At 42.4% G+C, this 20,352-nt stretch overlaps 6 non-coding genes across 6 annotated transcripts; all 6 read right to left on the reverse strand.

Moving 5' to 3' along the window:
• Window positions 1-251: 251 nt before the first annotated feature.
• LOC135029336 (U1 spliceosomal RNA) lies at window positions 252-414 on the reverse strand. Its single transcript, XR_010225488.1, has one exon. It is a non-coding gene; the product is annotated as a U1 spliceosomal RNA (small nuclear RNA).
• A 152-nt stretch (window positions 415-566) lies between these two features.
• Window positions 567-730, reverse strand: LOC135029461 (U1 spliceosomal RNA). The gene has a single exon (XR_010225593.1). It is a non-coding gene; the product is annotated as a U1 spliceosomal RNA (small nuclear RNA).
• Window positions 731-11,726: 10,996 nt separating this feature from the next.
• Window positions 11,727-11,889, reverse strand: LOC135029318 (U1 spliceosomal RNA). The gene has a single exon (XR_010225473.1). It is a non-coding gene; the product is annotated as a U1 spliceosomal RNA (small nuclear RNA).
• A 150-nt stretch (window positions 11,890-12,039) lies between these two features.
• On the reverse strand, window positions 12,040-12,203 carry LOC135029247 (U1 spliceosomal RNA). Its single transcript, XR_010225406.1, has one exon. It is a non-coding gene; the product is annotated as a U1 spliceosomal RNA (small nuclear RNA).
• Window positions 12,204-12,877: 674 nt separating this feature from the next.
• Window positions 12,878-13,040, reverse strand: LOC135029337 (U1 spliceosomal RNA). Its single transcript, XR_010225489.1, has one exon. It is a non-coding gene; the product is annotated as a U1 spliceosomal RNA (small nuclear RNA).
• A 152-nt stretch (window positions 13,041-13,192) lies between these two features.
• Window positions 13,193-13,356, reverse strand: LOC135029401 (U1 spliceosomal RNA). The gene has a single exon (XR_010225536.1). It is a non-coding gene; the product is annotated as a U1 spliceosomal RNA (small nuclear RNA).
• Between the last annotated feature and the right edge of the window lie 6,996 nt (window positions 13,357-20,352).

Genomic DNA, 20,352 nt, shown 5'->3' on the forward strand with positions numbered 1-20,352 from the left:
CTGAAGCATTCAAGCTGATTTCTTGCAGCAGCTGGGCACTGTAACAGCTCCAGAGCTGCTCTGTAAAGCAAGTAAAAGGGTGTGGGCCCTGCAGCACTACCTGTAGTTTGCATTGTGCATTGGGAGGCACAAAGTAAGCAGACGGGAGGAGAAGTCAGGATAGTGCACAAGGGTATAGAAGGGAGGGGCTCAAGAAAAAAGAAGTGGAACCAGACAGCAAACTAGGCTGGAGAGAGACCTGAGACAAAGAGATCTGAATTACATGAGAGCCGACCAGGGAAAACTCAAATTATGCAGTCAAGTTTCCCACATTTGGGGAAATCGCAGGGGCAGCACACCCAGAGTGCAATGGGTGAGCCTTGCCCTGGGAGAAGCAACTTCATGATCATAGTATCTCACCTGGCAGGTAAGTAGGAGTTGGGCTAGAGCTGGGGAGGGTCGCTGCTCGGGCACCCCCCTGTCAAGTGAAGGAGATCCAACTGAGGCAGCACAAGGGAACTCTCGAAAGAAGAACAAGGCTAGAGGAAGATCTGAGACAAAGAAATCTGACTTTTACCAGAGCTGACCAGAGGAAAGCACAAACACAGTCCCCCACTACCACAAATAATGCAGTCGAGTTTCCCACATTTGGGGAAATCACAGGGGTCAGCATACCCAGAATGCAATGAATGAACCTAACCCTGGGAGAACAATCTTCATGACCATGGTATCTCCTATGCAAAATAAGTATGATTTGGGATAGGGCTGGGGAGGGCCGTTGCTCAGGCACATCTCTGTCAAGTAAGTTGCATTTGATTTGTTGTTTGGGGGTGCTTCAGTATTAGGCAGCCTTCTGCCCTACCATGTTCATCTGAAAATATGTGTTCTCCCTGCAGTTGTTGTCCCCAGATGAGAGTTCCCTTGTGCTGCCTCAGTTGAATCTCCTTTTGGAGAAGACCTTAATAAGATTGTAGCTGATCTGGCTACTGCTAAAACAGCTTGCCTACCTAGTATGACTCCTACCACGCAGAAGGCTAAAAGTACTTTTCTTGGCCCTTTCATCCTCCAGGTAAAGCGTACCCAAGGTCAGGCATACCCAAAGCAAGCTCATGTTTCCAGACCTGCCAAGCCCAGACTGAAGCAATCCTGGGCTGCCCATCAGCCTGCTTCCAAAACGGACAAGCCTGCCGCATGACGGTGCAGGCCTCCCTCTGGGGGATCCCAGGGTGGGGGGCCCGACTTCTAGGTTTGGCAAAGAAAGGTATAATTCTAAGCTAGAGAATTCTGTTTGGAGCTCACCTTGTACTTTGTGAAGAAATAATCAGCATTGTGGCTGAGCAGATACATGTAGTGTGTGGCTGCAAACTGCATGGATCTGCTGCGTTGTAATGCTGATTCTTTTTTTTTGCAAAGTACCAATAGCTTCATATAATGTTCACAATTTTTATGCAGGATCAAATAGCTCAATAGGTAGGGTGTTTGATTAGAATTCAACAGGTTATAGGTTTGAATCCTGGGTATGGTAGTTTGAGATGTGTTATTTAATAAAGTATGTTGTTCTGACTGCCGGCATCCTATCACCTGGGATATCATACTAAATAAATGGAGTTGATAAAAATTTTTTTTTTTTTTTTAACTAGGGACAATTTCCAGATACTTCTCTTTATAACTGAGATTGCCCCCTGGAACTTCACATCAGTTGACAACTATGCATGAGTGGGCAGTGCTTGCCCTGGATCTGTCCACCCATTTATGTGCCGCCATAAAATAAAGCATGACTAACAGTTATCCTGGGCGTACACTACACAATTATCTGTCAGGCTATCTATCCAGTCTGGATGGATGGAATGAAAATCTGGTAATGTATAGGAGCAAATGTCAATTAACCATTTGCTCCCAAACACTAGAAAAGTGGTCAAAAATGGTCATTACACAAATTGGTTAAACCCAAAATTTAACCAATTTGTTTAGGGGACCATTTTTGTCCATTTTTTAGTGTTTGAGAGTAAATCGTTGATGGTCATTTGCTCACATAGATAACCGGATTTCTATTCCAACCAGCCAGTGTTGGAGAGATGGTCTGCCAGATTACATAATGCATACCAGAGCCATAACTAGACTTTTTGGTGCCCTGTGACAGAGAATTATATGCCCTCCCCCCCATTTTTGCAATATGGACAAAAGGCGCATGCCTTGTGGGGAAGGGGCATAACAAGATTGGTCTCAGAGAAAGCACATGAGATATGAAGATATATCTAGTATACTTGACACTCAATGGTTTGTGGTATTGCAGGGGTGCCCTCCTTAAATGCATATACAGTCACACATGGCATGTTTGTGTAAATGGCATATCAGCAGTCAGCACTAACTGGTGACATGCCATTTGTACAAGTAAGCCATGTGTGACTAATATATAAACATACTTTATTAAATAACACCTCAAACTATCATACCCAGGATTCAAACCTATAACCTGTTAAATTCTAATCAAACACCCTACCCATTGAGCTACTTGATCCTGCATCTATTCTAACCTCCAAAAACAGATTCAGTTGCATTTTCCAGCGTGTTTTGTTTGCGCCTTTGCAAATGTCTTACATCGACAAACTTATTTAGTACTATTTTGCAAATAGGGTTACATTGTCGCAACATTGTGTTCCCTAATTGCTTGATTTTTTAAATGCAAAAATTGATAAAGACACCTGATAATTGCTCTGTGGAGTCTTCTTTTGTGTCTACTTCTTATCTACATTTAATTCCCTACCTATAATCAAGGCATTTTTAAATGCTGGGTGCTGCCAGGACGTGAGGCCTACCTAGTCTTTAGATCTGAATTTGAATGTACTTGTGAACTAACTTAATTTCCTACTTCTAAACTCATTCCTAAATTCACTACTTACATTAATCCTGTAGTTGGGCATTTTGAGCCTTCAATTGTGGGCATTGTTTTGTGTCCAGACCAGCAGCTGGTGGTGTGCATTTGCTGGAAAGGCATCGAAGACCTCCGATATGCTGCATCTCCTGATGTGTGTCTGCCTCAAGTGGCTGTCAGCAAATGCATGCTAGACACCCCATTCCAAGCTGATTGTGACATCACGGAACATGCATCATAGAACAGGCATGCTAGAACATGGGTCTTCAACCTGCGACCCTCCAGCTGCTGTGGAACTACATATCCCAGCATGCCCTGCCTCAGTTTTAGCATACCTTAATAGCAAAACTGTGGCAGGGCATGCTGGGATGTGTAGTTTCACAGCAGCTGGAGGGCCACAGGATGAAGACCCATGTGCTAGAACCAAACCGCAGGTACATTGAATGCTAGCAAGCTGAATGTTTAAATCCTTTTTGTTCCGCAGCATTCCAATGCGGAAGATTCCATGGAACCAGAGATTATTCCATTGAGAAGGACATGCTGCCTGGATGACTGCACTGTGCAAATTAAATCACGGAGCCAGTTGGCTTGTGGGTGGCTCTGGTGACTGGGTGGTTGGGTGGGCGGTGTGTCGGAGGTGGAGCACATGCAAATGAATGTGTATCATCCAGCTAGTGAGAGAGAAAACTCATGCAGGAGTGTGCCTGCTTGTCAGTGAGTTATGCACCTTGCCAGACGTCAAATCTACATGGAGCAACTGGAGGGGACAAGAGCAGGTTTGGAAAATATACACAGAAGAGCATATATGCTGGCGCATTCTCCATGATTGTGTCAGCTTATGTTTTGGTGCACTGCACTTTCCTCCACTAAGTTTTAGCCATTTTGTTTAAACGCAAGTGTAGTTGCTTCTCGCTCTTTTGGCTGTGATATTGTATTGTGGTTGAAGAGTCTGCTGGAGGGATTGTTTTCTTCATTGGCGAGAGACTGAAGATATTCCAGGATGGAAGGCTTGGGAACACTATCCGTTTTTCAGTTGTGGAAGAGTTGAAAGACCGGATTGGACTACATTCTACAGTAAAGGGTATCTTTGTATTTATTAATCCTCCCTTTATATGTGTCTGTCTTTCAATAAAGCTTTGGGCTTGTGATTCCGTCACCCTCTTACACTCCACACCCATAGCCTTATTAACTATTGTATTGTTTAAATGTATAGTGCAGTTCATGATTTATAGTGTAGGCTGACCTGTACTGTAGTTCTTGAACTGTACTATACCGACAGCATTTGTATTGTGTTTTGGCTGTGCTGCAACACAGTACTTATGTGTGTAATGTTTATGTATGTTTTTTTGCTTCTTTATGTCAATAAAGACTGCTTTTTCAATCCAATATCTGAAAACAATCAATGTTTATCTTTGATGGCAATAGAAGTGGTATGATATTTGCTGCTTTTGAAAGGCAATATCTGATATGTCCCCTATCTGGGAACCATATATTAAATGGCTTTTCAGAAAAGGGAGATGGGAGAAGAGCTTTCAGTACTTGTAGGACCGATGCACATTTCCTATTCTAGCCTCCAAAAACAGATTCAGTTGCATTTTCCAGCGTGTTTTGGATGCGCCTTTGCAAATGTCTTACATCGACAAACTTATTTAGTACTATTTTGCAAATAGGGTTACATTGTTGCAACATTGTGTTCCCTAATTGCTTGATTTTTTAAATGCAACAATTGATAAAAACACCTGATAACTGCTCTGCGGAGTCTTATTTTGTGTCTACTTCTTATCTACATTTAATTCCGTACCTCTAATCAAGGCATTTTTAAATGCTGGCGGCTGCCAGGACGTGAGGCCTACCTAGACTTTAGATCTGAATTTGAATGTACTTGTGAACTAACTTAATTTCCTACTTCTAAATTCATTCCTAAATTCACTACTTACATGAATCCTGTAGTTGGGCATTTTGGGACTTCGATTGTGGGCATTGTTTTGTGTCCAGACCAGCAGCAGGTGGTGTGCATTTGCTGGAAAGGCATCGAAGACCTCCGATATGCTGCATCTCCTGATGTGTGTCTCCCTCAAGTGGCTGTCAGCAAATGCCTGCTAGACACCCCATTCCAAGCTGATTGTGACATCACGGAACATGCATCATAGAACAGGCATGCTAAAACATGGGTCTTCAACCTGCGACCCTCCAGCTGCTGTGGAACTACACATCCCAGCATGCCCTGCCTCAGTTTTAGCATACCTTATAGCAAAACTGTGGCAGGGCGTGCTGGGATGTGTAGTTTCACAGCAGCTGGAGGGCCACAGGATGAAGACCCATGTGCTAGAGCCAAGCCGCAGGTACATTGAATGCTAGCAAGCTGAATATTTAAATCCTTTTTGTTCCGCAGCATTCCAATGCGGAAGATTCCATGGAACCAGAGATCCTTCCATTGAGAAGGACATGCTGCCTGGATGACTACACTGTGCAAATTAAATCACGGAGCCAGTTGGTTTGTGGGTGGCTCTGGTGACTGGGTGGTTGGGTGGGTGGTGTGTCGGAGGTGGAGCACATGCAAATGATTGTGTATCATCCAGCTAGTGAGAGTGAAAACTCATGCAGGAGTGTGCCTGCTTGTCAGTGGGTTATGCACCTTGCCAGACGTTAAATCTACATAGAGCAGCTGGAGGGGACAAGAGCATGTTTGCAAAATATAGATAGAAGAGCATATATGCTGGCGCATTCTCCATGATTGTGTCAGCTTATGTTTTGGTGCACTGCACTTTCCTCCACTAAGTTTTAGCCATTTTTGTTAAGCTCAAGTGTAGTTGCTTCTCGGCCTTTTGGCTGTGATCTTGTATTGTGGTTGAAGGGTCTGCTGGAGGGAGGGATTGCTTTGTTCATTGGCGAAAGACCAAAGATATTCCAGGATGGAAGGCTTGGGAACACTATCTGTTTTTCAGTTGTGGAAGAGCACAGAGGTCGGATTGGACTACATTCTATAGTAAAGGATGTCTTTCTATTTATTAAACCTCCCCTTATATGTGTCAGTCTTTCAATAAAGCTTCGGGCTTGTGATTCCCTCACCCTCTTACACTCCACACCCATAGCCTTATTAACTGTTGTATTATTGTACAGTTTAAATGTATAGTGCAGTTCATGATTTATAGTGTAGGCTGGCCTGTGCTGTAGTTCTTGAACTGTACTATACCATCAGCATTTCTATTGTGTTTTGGCTGTGCCGCAACGCGGTACTTATGTGTGTAATGTTTATGTATGTTTTTTTGCTTCTTTATGTGCATCGGTCCTACAAGTAATGAAAGCTCTTCTCCCATCTCCCTTTTCTGAAAAGCCATTTAATATATGGTTCCCAGATAGGGGACATATCAGATATTGGATTTCAAAAGCATCAAATATCATACCACTTTTATTGCCATCAAAGATAAACATTGATTGTTTTCAGATATTGGCTTGAAAAAGCAGTCTTTATTGACATAAAAAAAAAACATACATAAACATTGCACACATAAATACAGTGTTGCAGCACAGCCAAAACACAATACAAATGCTGACGGTATAGTACAGTTCAAGAACTACAGCACAGGCCAGTCTACACTATAAATCATGAACTGCACTATACATTTAAAGTATACAATAATACAACAGTTAATAAGGCTATGGGTGTGGAGTGTAAGAGGGTGAGGGATTCACAAAACCGAAGCTTTATTGTAACACAGACACATATAAGGGGAGGGTCAATAAATAGAAAGATATCCTTTACTATAGAATGTAGTCCAATCCGACCTCTGTGCTCTTCCACAACTGAAAAACAGATAGTGTTCCCAAGCCTTCCATCCTGGAATATCTTTGGTCTTTCGCCAATGAAGAAAACAATCCCTCCCTCCAGCAGACCCTTCAACCACGATACAAGATCACAGCCAAAAGGCCGAGAAGCAACTACACTTGAGCTTAACAAAAATGGCTAAAACTTAGTGGAGGAAAGTGCAGTGCACCAAAACATAAGCTGACACAATCATGGAGAATGCGCCAGCATATATGCTCTTCTATCTATATTTTGCAAACCTGCTCTTGCCCCCTCCAGCTGCTCTATGTAGATTTAACGTCTGGCAAGGTGCATAACCCACTGACAAGCAGGAACACTCCTGCATGAGTTTTCTCTCTCACTAGCTGGATGATACACAATCATTTGCATGCGCTCCACTTCCGACACACCACCCACCCAACCACCCAGTCACCAGAGCCACCCACAAGCCAACTGGCTCCGTGATTTAATTTGCACAGTGTAGTCATCCAGGCAGCATGTCCTTCTCAATGGAAGGATCTCTGGTTCCATGGAATCTTCCGCATTGGAATGCTGCGGAACAAAAAGGATTTAAATATTCAGCTTGCTAGCATTCAATGTACCTGCGGCTTGGCTCTAGCACATGGGTCTTCATCCTGTGGCCCTCCAGCTGCTGTGAAACTACACATCCCAGCATGCCCTGCCACAGTTTTGCTATTAAGGTATGCTAAAACTGAGGCAGGGCATGCTGGGATGTGTAGTTCCACAGCAGCTGGAGGGTCGCAGGTTGAAGACCCATGTTTTAGCATGCCTGTTCTATGATGCATGTTCCATGATGTCACAATCAGCTTGGAATGGGGTGTCTAGCAGGCATTTGCTGACAGCCACTTGAGGGAGACACACATCAGGAGATGCAGCATATCGGAGGTCTTCGATGCCTTTCCAGCAAATGCACACCACCTGCTGCTGGTCTGGACACAAAACAATGCCCACAATCGAAGTCCCAAAATGCCCAACTACAGGATTCATGTAAGTAGTGAATTTAGGAATGAATTTAGAAGTAGGAAATTAAGTTAGTTCACAAGTACATTCAAATTCAGATCTAAAGACTAAACACAAAACACAAAATAAGACTCCACAGAGCAATTATCAGGTGTCTTTATCAATTGTTGCATTTAAAAAATCAAGCAATTAGGGAACACAATGTTGCGACAATGTAACCCTATTTGCAAAATAGTACTAAATAAGTTTGTCGATGTAAGACATTTGCAAAGGCGCAAACAAAACACGCTGGAAAATGCAACTGAATCTGTTTTTGGAGGTTAGAAAAGATGCAGGATCAAGTAGCTCCATGGGTAGGGTGTTTGATTAGAATTCAACAGGTTATAGGTTTGAATCCTGGGTATGATAGTTTGAGGTGTTATTTAATAAAGCATGTTTATATATTAGTCACACATGGCTTACTTGTACAAATGGCATGTCACCAGTTAGTGCTGACTGCTGATATGCCATTTGCACTAAAACAAATTAAAATGGTAAAAGTTATTGTACTTTAAGTAAAAATAAAAGCTAAAATATCAATCCCAGTTTTGGATTACTTTAATGAACAAAAAAAAAATGCATATAGCAAAGGATAGTTTCAATCTGCCTACCTCTGGGTTATGGACCCAGCATGCTTCCATTACAGTACTCTGCTGCACATGTAAGTGCAAGAGATCCTGAAGCACTCACTCATCATGGGAAAGTACCAATGTGTTTCTTCATTGGTTGATGGAAGAAACATCTTACAAAAACTCTCCACATTATTGACTTTTTAAAATGTTTCTAGGAATCGTTCTAGATGAATGCTTATTAGCCTTTGTCAGTATGGACTTTTACAAAGTGTTGCTGTGGCGCAATCAGTTACTGTGTAAGGCTATTAACCAAAAGGTTGGTGGTTCAATCCCACCCAGGGACGTAATTGACCTTGTTATCAGATTTTGGTGATCTTTATGTAGACAAGTGAAAATTTCAAACCCCCTCTTATGGTGTAGGGTACCTGGCCTTCTCTGATGTAATCAGAGTTAGATTTGATTCAGTGATTTTATAAAAACAGCTAGGAAGCACAATTTAGCAGTGGGTTGCAGAGAAAAAGAAATATGCTGGCAAAAAAATCCAATTGAGTGATTAAACAGCTTTTCATTTTCTGGCTTTATTTTTATGCTAACAAATTTGTTCTCTGAAAAGTGTCCACAAAGCCAAGTTTCTGATTAACACATTTGTAGGGATGGTTTTTAACCTATTACTAAATTAAACTTGCTTCATTGGAAAGGCAGCAAGATGCATCCTCATTTCAATATCTACTGAAATAATACAGGTTGACACCAGGAAACATTAACGCCACTGCATCCTTTGTGCTTTCTCATGTGGAAGTCTGTTTAATGTGAAAACAAGGTGATATCTAATTAGCACACAGGTAAGGAATTAAGAAAATCTTTATTTAAGGGTGAAGATGTTTCTCACAAAATCGTTGCCCCAATGCATCATTGAAATTCAAGCTGGAAAGATGATTTTAATATATCACTTGTACATTTTGTATTGCTCTTCTGGTGACAATGTAGTTTGTTTTTGTCAATTACCATTTTAATAATCGGGTAAAGAAAATTAAGTGGATTTTTGAAAGAAAACAATACTGTCAATATACTATTAAAACAAATGAAAATGGTAAAAGTTATTGTACTTTAAGTAAAAATAAAAGAGCAAAAATATCAATCCCAGTTTTGGATTACTTTAATTAACAAAAAAAAAAACGCATATAGCAGAGGATAGTTTCAATCTGCCTACCTCTGGGCTATGGACCCAGCATGCTTCCATTACAGTACTCTGCTGCACATGTAATTGCAAGAGATCCTGAAGCACTCACTCATCATGGGAAAGTACCAATGTGTTTCTTCATTGGTTGATGGAAGAAACATCTTACAAAAACTCTCCAGATTATTGACTATTTAAAGTTTTTCTAGGAAACGTTCTAGATGAATGCTTATTAGCCTTTGTCAGTATGTACTTTTGCAAAGTGTCGCTGTGGCGCAATCAGTTAGTGTGTACAGCTATTAACCAAAAGGTTGGTGGTTCAATCCCACCCAGGGATGTAATTGACCTTGTTATCAGATTTTGGTGATCTTTAAGTAGACAAGTCAAAATTTCAAAAACCCCTGTTATGGTGTAGGGTACCTGGCCTTCTCTGATGTAATCAGAGTTAGATTTGATTCAGTGATTTTATAAAAACAGCTAGGAAGCACAATTTAGCAGTGGTTTGCAGAGAAAAAGAAATATGCTGGCAAAAAAATCAAATTGAGTGATTAAACAGCTCTTCATTTTCTGGCTTTATTTTTATGCTAACAAATTTGTTCTCTGAAAAGTGTCCACAAAGCCAAGTATCTGATTAACATCTTTGTAGGGATGGTTTTTCACCTATTACTAAATTAAACTTGCTTCATTGGAAAGGCAGCAAGATGCATCCTCATTTCAATATCTACTGAAATAATACAGGTTGACACCAGGAAACATTAACGCCACTGCATCCTTGCTGCTTTCTCATGTGGAAGTCTGTTTAATGTGAAAACAAGGTGATATCTAATTAGCACACAGGTAAGGAATTAAGAAAATCTTTATTTAAGGGTGAAGATGTTTCTCACAAAATCGTTGCCCCAATGCATCATTGAAATTCAAGCTGGAAAGATGATTTTAATATATCACTTGTACATTTTGTATTGCTCTTCTGGTGACAATGTAGTTTGTTTTTGTCAATTACCATTTTAATAATAGGGTAAAGAAAATTAAGTGGATTTTTGAAAGAAAACAATACTGTCAATATACTATTAAAACAAATTAAAATGGTAAAAGTTATTGTACTTTAAGTAAAAATAAAAGAGCAAAAATATCAATCCCAGTTTTGGATTACTTTAATTAACAAAAAAAAAAAAATGCATATAGCAGAGGATAGTTTCAATCTGCCTACCTCTGGGTTAAGGGGCCCAGCATGCTTCCATTGCAGTACTCTGCTGCACATGTAAGTGCAAGAGATCCTGAAGCACTCACTCATCATGGGAAAGTACCAATGCGTTTCTTCATTGGTTGATGGAAGAAACATCTTACAAAAACTCTCCAGATTATTGACTTTTTAAAGTTTTCTAGGAAACGTTCTAGATGAATGCTTATTAACCTTTGTCAGTATGTACTTTTGCAAAGTGTCTCGGTGGTGCAATCGGTTAGTGTGTTTGGTTATTAACCAAAGGGTTGGTGGTTCAATCCCACCCAGGGATGTTATTGACCTTGTCATCAGATTTTGGTGATCTTTAAGTAGACAAGTCAAAATTTCAAACCCCCTCTTATGGTGTAGGGTACCTGGCCTTCTCTGATGTAATCAGAGTTAGATTTGATTAAGTGATTTTATAAAAGAACAGCTAGGAAGCACAACTTAGCAGTGGGTTGCAGAGAAAAAGAAATACGCTTGCAGAAAAATTCAATTGAGTGATTAAACAGCTCTTCATTTTCTGGCTTTATTTTTATGCTAACTAATTTGTTCTCTGAAAAGTGTCCACAAAGCCAAGTATCTGATTAACACCTTTGTAGGGATGGTTTTTCACCTATTACTAAATTAAACTTGCTTCATTGGAAAGGCAGCAAGTGATGTCATCCAAGCAGTGGGTCAAAGTTGGCTTCAACCCTCGTCTGCTTATGAAAAGAGAAAAGGGATATGCAGGGCATGGCGGCCTTTTGCGACGCTTGGATGACCCCTAGTTCGCATTAAACACCCCCACCCTCCTTCGGTGTGGGGCTCATGTTGGCCATGCCCCAGCCCCTGAAGCATTCAAGCTGATTTCTTGCAGCAGCTGGGTACTGTAACAGCTCCAGAGCTGCTCTGTAAGGCAAGTAAAAGGGTGTGGGCCCTGCAGCACTACCTGTAGTTTGCATTGTGCATTGGAAGGCACAAAGTAAGCAGACGGGAGGAGAAGTCAGGATAGTGCACAAGGTTATAGAAGGGAGGGGCTCAAGAAAAGAGAAGTGGAAACAGACAGCATACTAGGCTGGAGAGAGACCTGAGACAAAGAGATCTGAATTATACAAGAGCCGTCCAGGGGAAACACAAATTATGCAGTCAAGTTTCCCACATTTGGGGAAATCGCAGGGGCAGCACACCCAGAGTGCAATGGGTGAGCCTTGCCCTGGGAGAAGCACCTTCATGATCATAGTATCTCACCTGGCAGGTTAGTAGGAGTTGGGCTAGAGCTGGGGAGGGTCGCTGCTCGGGCACTACCTTTCAAGTGAAGGAGATCCAACTGAGGCAGCACAAGGGAACTCTCAAAAGAAGAACAAGGCTAGAGGAAGATCTGAGACAAAGAAATCTGACTTTACCAGAGCTGACCAGAGGAAAGCACAAACACAGTCCACCACTACCACAAATAATGCAGTCGAGTTTCCCACATTTGGGGAAATCACAGGGGTCAGCATACCCAGAATGCAATGAATGAACCTCACCCTGGGAAAACAATCTTCATGACAATAGTATCTCCTATGCAAAATAAGTATGATTTGGGATAGAGCTGGGGAGGGCCGCTGCTCAGGCACATCTCTGTCAAGTAAAGGAGATTCAACTGAGGCAGCACAAGGGAACTCTCATCTGGGGACAACAACTGCAGGGAGAACACATATTTTCAGATGAACATGGGGTGGCAGAAGGCTGCCTAATACTGAAGCACCCCCAAACAACAAACCAAATGCAACAACTAGTGCAAGCATTCCTGGGGGATGGCCTGCAGCAGATGGATTTGAATATGGTGATGTCATCCAAGCAGTGGGTCAAAGGTGGCTTCAACCCTTGTCTGCATATGAAAAGAGAAAAGGAGCGTGCAGGGCATGGAGGCCTTTTGTGGTGCTTGGATGACCCCTAGTTGGCATTAAGCACCCCCACCCTCCTTCGGTGTGGGGCTCATGTTGGCCATTCCCCAGCCCCTGAAGCATTCAAGCTGATTTCTTGCAGCAGCTGGGCACTGTAACAGCTCCAGAGCTGCTCTGTAAAGCAAGTAAAAGGGTGTGGGCCCTGCAGCACTACCCGTAGTTTGCATTGTGCATTGGGAGGCACAAAGTAAGCAGACGGGAGGAGAAGTCAGGATAGTGCACAAGGGTATAGAAGGGAGGGGCTCAAGAAAAAAGAAGTGGAACCAGACAGCAAACTAGGCTGGAGAGAGACCTGAGACAAAGAGATCTGAATTACATGAGAGCCGACCAGGGAAAACTCAAATTATGCAGTCAAGTTTCCCACATTTGGGGAAATCGCAGGGGCAGCACACCCAGAGTGCAATGGGTGAGCCTTGCCCTGGGAGAAGCAACTTCATGATCATAGTATCTCACCTGGCAGGTAAGTAGGAGTTGGGCTAGAGCTGGGGAGGGTCGCTGCTCGGGCACCCCCCTGTCAAGTGAAGGAGATCCAACTGAGGCAGCACAAGGGAACTCTCGAAAGAAGAACAAGGCTAGAGGAAGATCTGAGACAAAGAAATCTGAATTTTACCAGAGCTGACCAGAGGAAAGCACAAATACAGTCCCCCACTACCACAAATAATGCAGTCGAGTTTCCCACATTTGGGGAAATCACAGGGGTCAGCATACCCAGAATGCAATGAATGAACCTAACCCTGGGAGAACAATCTTCATGACCATGGTATCTCCTATGCAAAATAAGTATGATTTGGGATAGGGCTGGGGAGGGCCGTTGCTCAGGCACATCTCTGTCAAGTAAGTTGCATTTGATTTGTTGTTTGGGGGTGCTTCAGTATTAGGCAGCCTTCTGCCCTACCATGTTCATCTGAAAATATGTGTTCTCCCTGCAGTTGTTGTCCCCAGATGAGAGTTCCCTTGTGCTGCCTCAGTTGAATCTCCTTTTGGAGAAGACCTCAATAAGATTGTAGCTGATCTGGCTACTGCTAAAACAGCTTGCCTACCTAGTATGACTCCTACCACGCAGAAGGCTAAAAGTACTTTTCTTGGCCCTTTCATCCTCCAGGTAAAGCGTACCCAAGGTCAGGCATACCCAAAGCAAGCTCATGTTTCCAGACCTGCCAAGCCCAGACTGAAGCAATCCTGGGCTGCCCATCAGCCTGCTTCCAAAACGGACAAGCCTGCCGCATGACGGTGCAGGCCTCCCTCTGGGGGATCCCAGGGTGGGGGGCCCGACTTCTAGGTTTGGCAAAGAAAGGTATAATTCTAAGCTAGAGAATTCTGTTTGGAGCTCACCTTGTACTTTGTGAAGAAATAATCAGCATTGTGGCTGAGCAGATACATGTAGTGTGTGGCTGCAAACTGCATGGATCTGCTGCGTTGTAATGCTGATTCTTTTTTTTTGCAAAGTACCAATAGCTTCATATAATGTTCACAATTTTTATGCAGGATCAAATAGCTCAATAGGTAGGGTGTTTGATTAGAATTCAACAGGTTATAGGTTTGAATCCTGGGTATGGTAGTTTGAGATGTGTTATTTAATAAAGTATGTTGTTCTGACTGCCGGCATCCTATCACCTGGGATATCATACTAAATAAATGGAGTTGATCAAATTTTTTTTTTTTTTTTAACTAGGGACAATTTCCAGATACTTCCCTTTATAACTGAGATTGCCCCCTGGAACTTCACATCAGCTGACAACTATGCATGAGTGGGCAGTGCTTGCCCTGGATCTGTCCACCCATTTATGTGCCGCCATAAAATAAAGCATGACTAACAGTTATCCTGGGCGTACACTACACAATTATCTGTCAGGCTATCTATCCAGTCTGGATGGTTGGAATGAAAATCTGGTAATGTATAGGAGCAAATGTCAATTAACCATTTGCTCCCAAACACTAGAAAAGTGGTCAAAAATGGTCATTACACAAATTGGTTAAACCCAAAATTTAACCAATTTGTTTAGGGGACCATTTTTGTCCATTTTTTAGTGTTTGAGAGTAAATCGTTGATGGTCATTTGCTCACATAGATAACCGGATTTCTATTCCAACCAGCCAGTGTTGGAGAGATGGTCTGCCAGATTACATAATGCATACCAGAGCCATAACTAGACTTTTTGGTGCCCTGTGACAGAGAATTATATGCCCTCCCCCCCATTTTAGCAATATGGACAAAAGGCGCATGCCTTGTGGGGAAGGGGCATAACAAGATTGGTCTCAGAGAAAGCACATGAGATATGAAGATATATCTAGTATACTTGACACTCAATGGTTTGTGGTATTGCAGGGGTGCCCTCCTTAAATGCATATACAGTCACACATGGCATGTTTGTGTAAATGGCATATCAGCAGTCAGCACTAACTGGTGACATGCCATTTGTACAAGTAAGCCATGTGTGACTAATATATAAACATACTTTATTAAATAACACCTCAAACTATCATACCCAGGATTCAAACCTAAAACCTGTTAAATTCTAATCAAACACCCTACCCATTGAGCTACTTGATCCTGCATCTATTCTAACCTCCAAAAACAGATTCAGTTGCATTTTCCAGCGTGTTTTGTTTGCGCCTTTGCAAATGTCTTACATCGACAAACTTATTTAGTACTATTTTGCAAATAGGGTTACATTGTCGCAACATTGTGTTCCCTAATTGCTTGATTTTTTAAATGCAAAAATTGATAAAGACACCTGATAATTGCTCTGTGGAGTCTTCTTTTGTGTCTACTTCTTATCTACATTTAATTCCCTACCTATAATCAAGGCATTTTTAAATGCTGGGTGCTGCCAGGACGTGAGGCCTACCTAGTCTTTAGATCTGAATTTGAATGTACTTGTGAACTAACTTAATTTCCTACTTCTAAATTCATTCCTAAATTCACTACTTACATTAATCCTGTAGTTGGGCATTTTGAGCCTTCAATTGTGGGCATTGTTTTGTGTCCAGACCAGCAGCTGGTGGTGTGCATTTGCTGGAAAGGCATCGAAGACCTCCGATATGCTGCATCTCCTGATGTGTGTCTGCCTCAAGTGGCTGTCAGCAAATGCATGCTAGACACCCCATTCCAAGCTGATTGTGACATCACGGAACATGCATCATAGAACAGGCATGCTAGAACATGGGTCTTCAACCTGCGACCCTCCAGCTGCTGTGGAACTACATATCCCAGCATGCCCTGCCTCAGTTTTAGCATACCTTAAAAGCAAAACTGTGGCAGGGCATGCTGGGATGTGTAGTTTCACAGCAGCTGGAGGGCCACAGGATGAAGACCCATGTGCTAGAACCAAACCGCAGGTACATTGAATGCTAGCAAGCTGAATGTTTAAATCCTTTTTGTTCCGCAGCATTCCAATGCGGAAGATTCCATGGAACCAGAGATTATTCCATTGAGAAGGACATGCTGCCTGGATGACTGCACTGTGCAAATTAAATCACGGAGCCAGTTGGCTTGTGGGTGGCTCTGGTGACTGGGTGGTTGGGTGGGCGGTGTGTCGGAGGTGGAGCACATGCAAATGAATGTGTATCATCCAGCTAGTGAGAGAGAAAACTCATGTAGGAGTGTGCCTGCTTGTCAGTGAGTTATGCACCTTGCCAGACGTCAAATCTACATGGAGCAACTGGAGGGGACAAGAGCAGGTTTGGAAAATATAGACAGAAGAGCATATATGCTGGCGCATTCTCCATGATTGTGTCAGCTTATGTTTTGGTGCACTGCACTTTCCTCCACTAAGTTTTAGCCATTTTGTTTAAACGCAAGTGTAGTTGCTTCTCGCTCTTTTGGCTGTGATATTGTATTGTGGTTGAAGAGTCTGCTGGAGGGATTGTTTTCTTCATTGGCGAGAGACTGAAGATATTCCAGGATGGAAGGCTTGGGAACACTATCCGTTTTTCAGTTGTGGAAGAGTTGAAAGACCGGATTGGACTACATTCTATAGTAAAGGGTATCTTTGTATTTATTAATCCTCCCTTTATATGTGTCTGTCTTTCAATAAAGCTTTGGGCTTGTGATTCCGTCACCCTCTTACACTCCACACCCATAGCCTTATTAACTATTGTATTGTTTAAATGTATAGTGCAGTTCATGATTTATAGTGTAGGCTGACCTGTGCTGTAGTTCTTGAACTGTACTATACCGACAGCATTTGTATTGTGTTTTGGCTGTGCTGCAACACAGTACTTATGTGTGTAATGTTTATGTATGTTTTTTTGCTTCTTTATGTCAATAAAGACTGCTTTTTCAATCCAATATCTGAAAACAATCAATGTTTATCTTTGATGGCAATAGAAGTGGTATGATATTTGCTGCTTTTGAAAGGCAATATCTGATATGTCCCCTATCTGGGAACCATATATTAAATGGCTTTTCAGAAAAGGGAGATGGGAGAAGAGCTTTCAGTACTTGTAGGACCGATGCACATTTCCTATTCTAGCCTCCAAAAACAGATTCAGTTGCATTTTCCAGCGTGTTTTGGATGCGCCTTTGCAAATGTCTTACATCGACAAACTTATTTAGTACTATTTTGCAAATAGGGTTACATTGTTGCAACCTAATTGCTTGATTTTTTAAATGCAACAATTGATAAAAACACCTGATAACTGCTCTGCGGAGTCTTATTTTGTGTCTACTTCTTATCTACATTTAATTCCGTACCTCTAATCAAGGCATTTTTAAATGCTGGCGGCTGCCAGGACGTGAGGCCTACCTAGACTTTAGATCTGAATTTGAATGTACTTGTGAACTAACTTAATTTCCTACTTCTAAATTCATTCCTAAATTTACTACTTACATGAATCCTGTAGTTGGGCATTTTGGGACTTCGATTGTGGGCATTGTTTTGTGTCCAGACCAGCAGCAGGTGGTGTGCATTTGCTGGAAAGGCATCGAAGACCTCCGATATGCTGCATCTCCTGATGTGTGTCTCCCTCAAGTGGCTGTCAGCAAATGCTTGCTAGACACCCCATTCCAAGCTGATTGTGACATCACGGAACATGCATCATAGAACAGGCATGCTAAAACATGGGTCTTCAACCTGCGACCCTCCAGCTGCTGTGGAACTACACATCCCAGCATGCCCTGCCTCAGTTTTAGCATACCTTATAGCAAAACTGTGGCAGGGCATGCTGGGATGTGTAGTTTCACAGCAGCTGGAGGGCCACAGGATGAAGACCCATGTGCTAGAGCCAAGCCGCAGGTACATTGAATGCTAGCAAGCTGAATATTTAAATCCTTTTTGTTCCGCAGCATTCCAATGCGGAAGATTCCATGGAACCAGAGATCCTTCCATTGAGAAGGACATGCTGCCTGGATGACTACACTGTGCAAATTAAATCACGGAGCCAGTTGGTTTGTGGGTGGCTCTGGTGACTGGGTGGTTGGGTGGGTGGTGTGTCGGAGGTGGAGCACATGCAAATGATTGTGTATCATCCAGCTAGTGAGAGTGAAAACTCATGCAGGAGTGTGCCTGCTTGTCAGTGGGTTATGCACCTTGCCAGACGTTAAATCTACATAGAGCAGCTGGAGGGGACAAGAGCAGGTTTGCAAAATATAGATAGAAGAGCATATATGCTGGCGCATTCTCCATGATTGTGTCAGCTTATGTTTTGGTGCACTGCACTTTCCTCCACTAAGTTTTAGCCATTTTTGTTAAGCTCAAGTGTAGTTGCTTCTCGGCCTTTTGGCTGTGATCTTGTATTGTGGTTGAAGGGTCTGCTGGAGGGAGGGATTGCTTTCTTCATTGGCGAAAGACCAAAGATATTCCAGGATGGAAGGCTTGGGAACACTATCCGTTTTTCAATTGTGGAAGAGTTGAAAGACCGGATTGGACTACATTCTATAGTAAAGGATGTCTTTCTATTTATTAATCCTCCCCTTATATGTGTCAGTCTTTCAATAAAGCTTCGGGCTTGTGATTCCCTCACCCTCTTACACTCCACACCCATAGCCTTATTAACTGTTGTATTATTGTACAGTTTAAATGTATAGTGCAGTTCATGATTTATAGTGTAGGCTGGCCTGTGCTGTAGTTCTTGAACTGTACTATACCGTCAGCATTTCTATTGTGTTTTGGCATTGCCGCAACGCGGTACTTATGTGTGTAATGTTTATGTATGTTTTTTTGCTTCTTTATGTGCATCGGTCCTACAAGTACTGAAAGCTCTTCTCCCATCTCCCTTTTCTGAAAAGCCATTTAATATATGGTTCCCAGATAGGGGACATATCAGATATTGCCTTTCAAAAGCATCAAATATCATACCACTTTTATTGCCATCAAAGATAAACATTGATTGTTTTCAGATATTGGCTTGAAAAAGCAGTTTTTATTGACATTAAAAAAACATACATAAACATTACACACATAAGTACAGTGTTGCAGCACAGCCAAAACACAATACAAATGCTGACGGTATAGTACAGTTCCAGAACTACAGCACAGGCCAGCCTACACTATAAATCATGAACTGCACTATACATTTAAACTATACAATAATACAACAGTTAATAAGGCTATGGGTGTGGAGTGTAAGAGGGTGAGGGATTCACAAAACCGAAGCTTTATTGTAACACAGACACATATAAGGGGAGGGTCAATAAATAGAAAGATATCCTTTACTATAGAATGTAGTCCAATCCGACCTCTGTGCTCTTCCACAACTGAAAAACAGATAGTGTTCCCAAGCCTTCCATCCTGGAATATCTTTGGTCTTTCGCCAATGAAGAAAACAATCCCTCCCTCCAGCAGACCCTTCAACCACGATACAAGATCACAGCCAAAAGGCCGAGAAGCAACTACACTTGAGCTTAACAAAAATGGCTAAAACTTAGTGGAGGAAAGTGCAGTGCACCAAAACATAAGCTGACACAATCATGGAGAATGCGCCAGCATATATGCTCTTCTATCTATATTTTGCAAACCTGCTCTTGTCCCCTCCAGCTGCTCTATGTAGATTTAACGTCTGGCAAGGTGCATAACCCACTGACAAGCAGGCACACTCCTGCATGAGTTTTCTCTCTCACTAGCTGGATGATACACAATCATTTGCATGCGCTCCACTTCCGACACACCACCCACCCAACCACCCAGTCACCAGAGCCACCCACAAGCCAACTGGCTCCGTGATTTAATTTGCACAGTGTAGTCATCCAGGCAGCATGTCCTTCTCAATGGAAGGATCTCTGGTTCCATGGAATCTTCCGCATTGGAATGCTGCGGAACAAAAAGGATTTAAATATTCAGCTTGCTAGCATTCAATGTACCTGCGGCTTGGCTCTAGCACATGGGTCTTCATCCTGTGGCCCTCCAGCTGCTGTGAAACTACACATCCCAGCATGCCCTGCCACAGTTTTGCTATTAAGGTATGCTAAAACTGAGGCAGGGCATGCTGGGATGTGTAGTTCCACAGCAGCTGGAGGGTCGCAGGTTGAAGACCCATGTTTTAGCATGCCTGTTCTATGATGCATGTTCCATGATGTCACAATCAGCTTGGAATGGGGTGTCTAGCAGGCATTTGCTGACAGCCACTTGAGGGAGACACACATCAGGAGATGCAGCATATCGGAGGTCTTCGATGCCTTTCCAGCAAATGCACACCACCTGCTGCTGGTCTGGACACAAAACAATGCCCACAATCGAAGTCCCAAAATGCCCAACTACAGGATTCATGTAAGTAGTGAATTTAGGAATGAATTTAGAAGTAGGAAATTAAGTTAGTTCACAAGTACATTCAAATTCAGATCT

The sequence above is a fragment of the Pseudophryne corroboree genome, unplaced genomic scaffold (assembly GCF_028390025.1).
Source record: "Pseudophryne corroboree isolate aPseCor3 unplaced genomic scaffold, aPseCor3.hap2 scaffold_485, whole genome shotgun sequence".
Taxonomy (NCBI): domain Eukaryota; kingdom Metazoa; phylum Chordata; class Amphibia; order Anura; family Myobatrachidae; genus Pseudophryne; species Pseudophryne corroboree.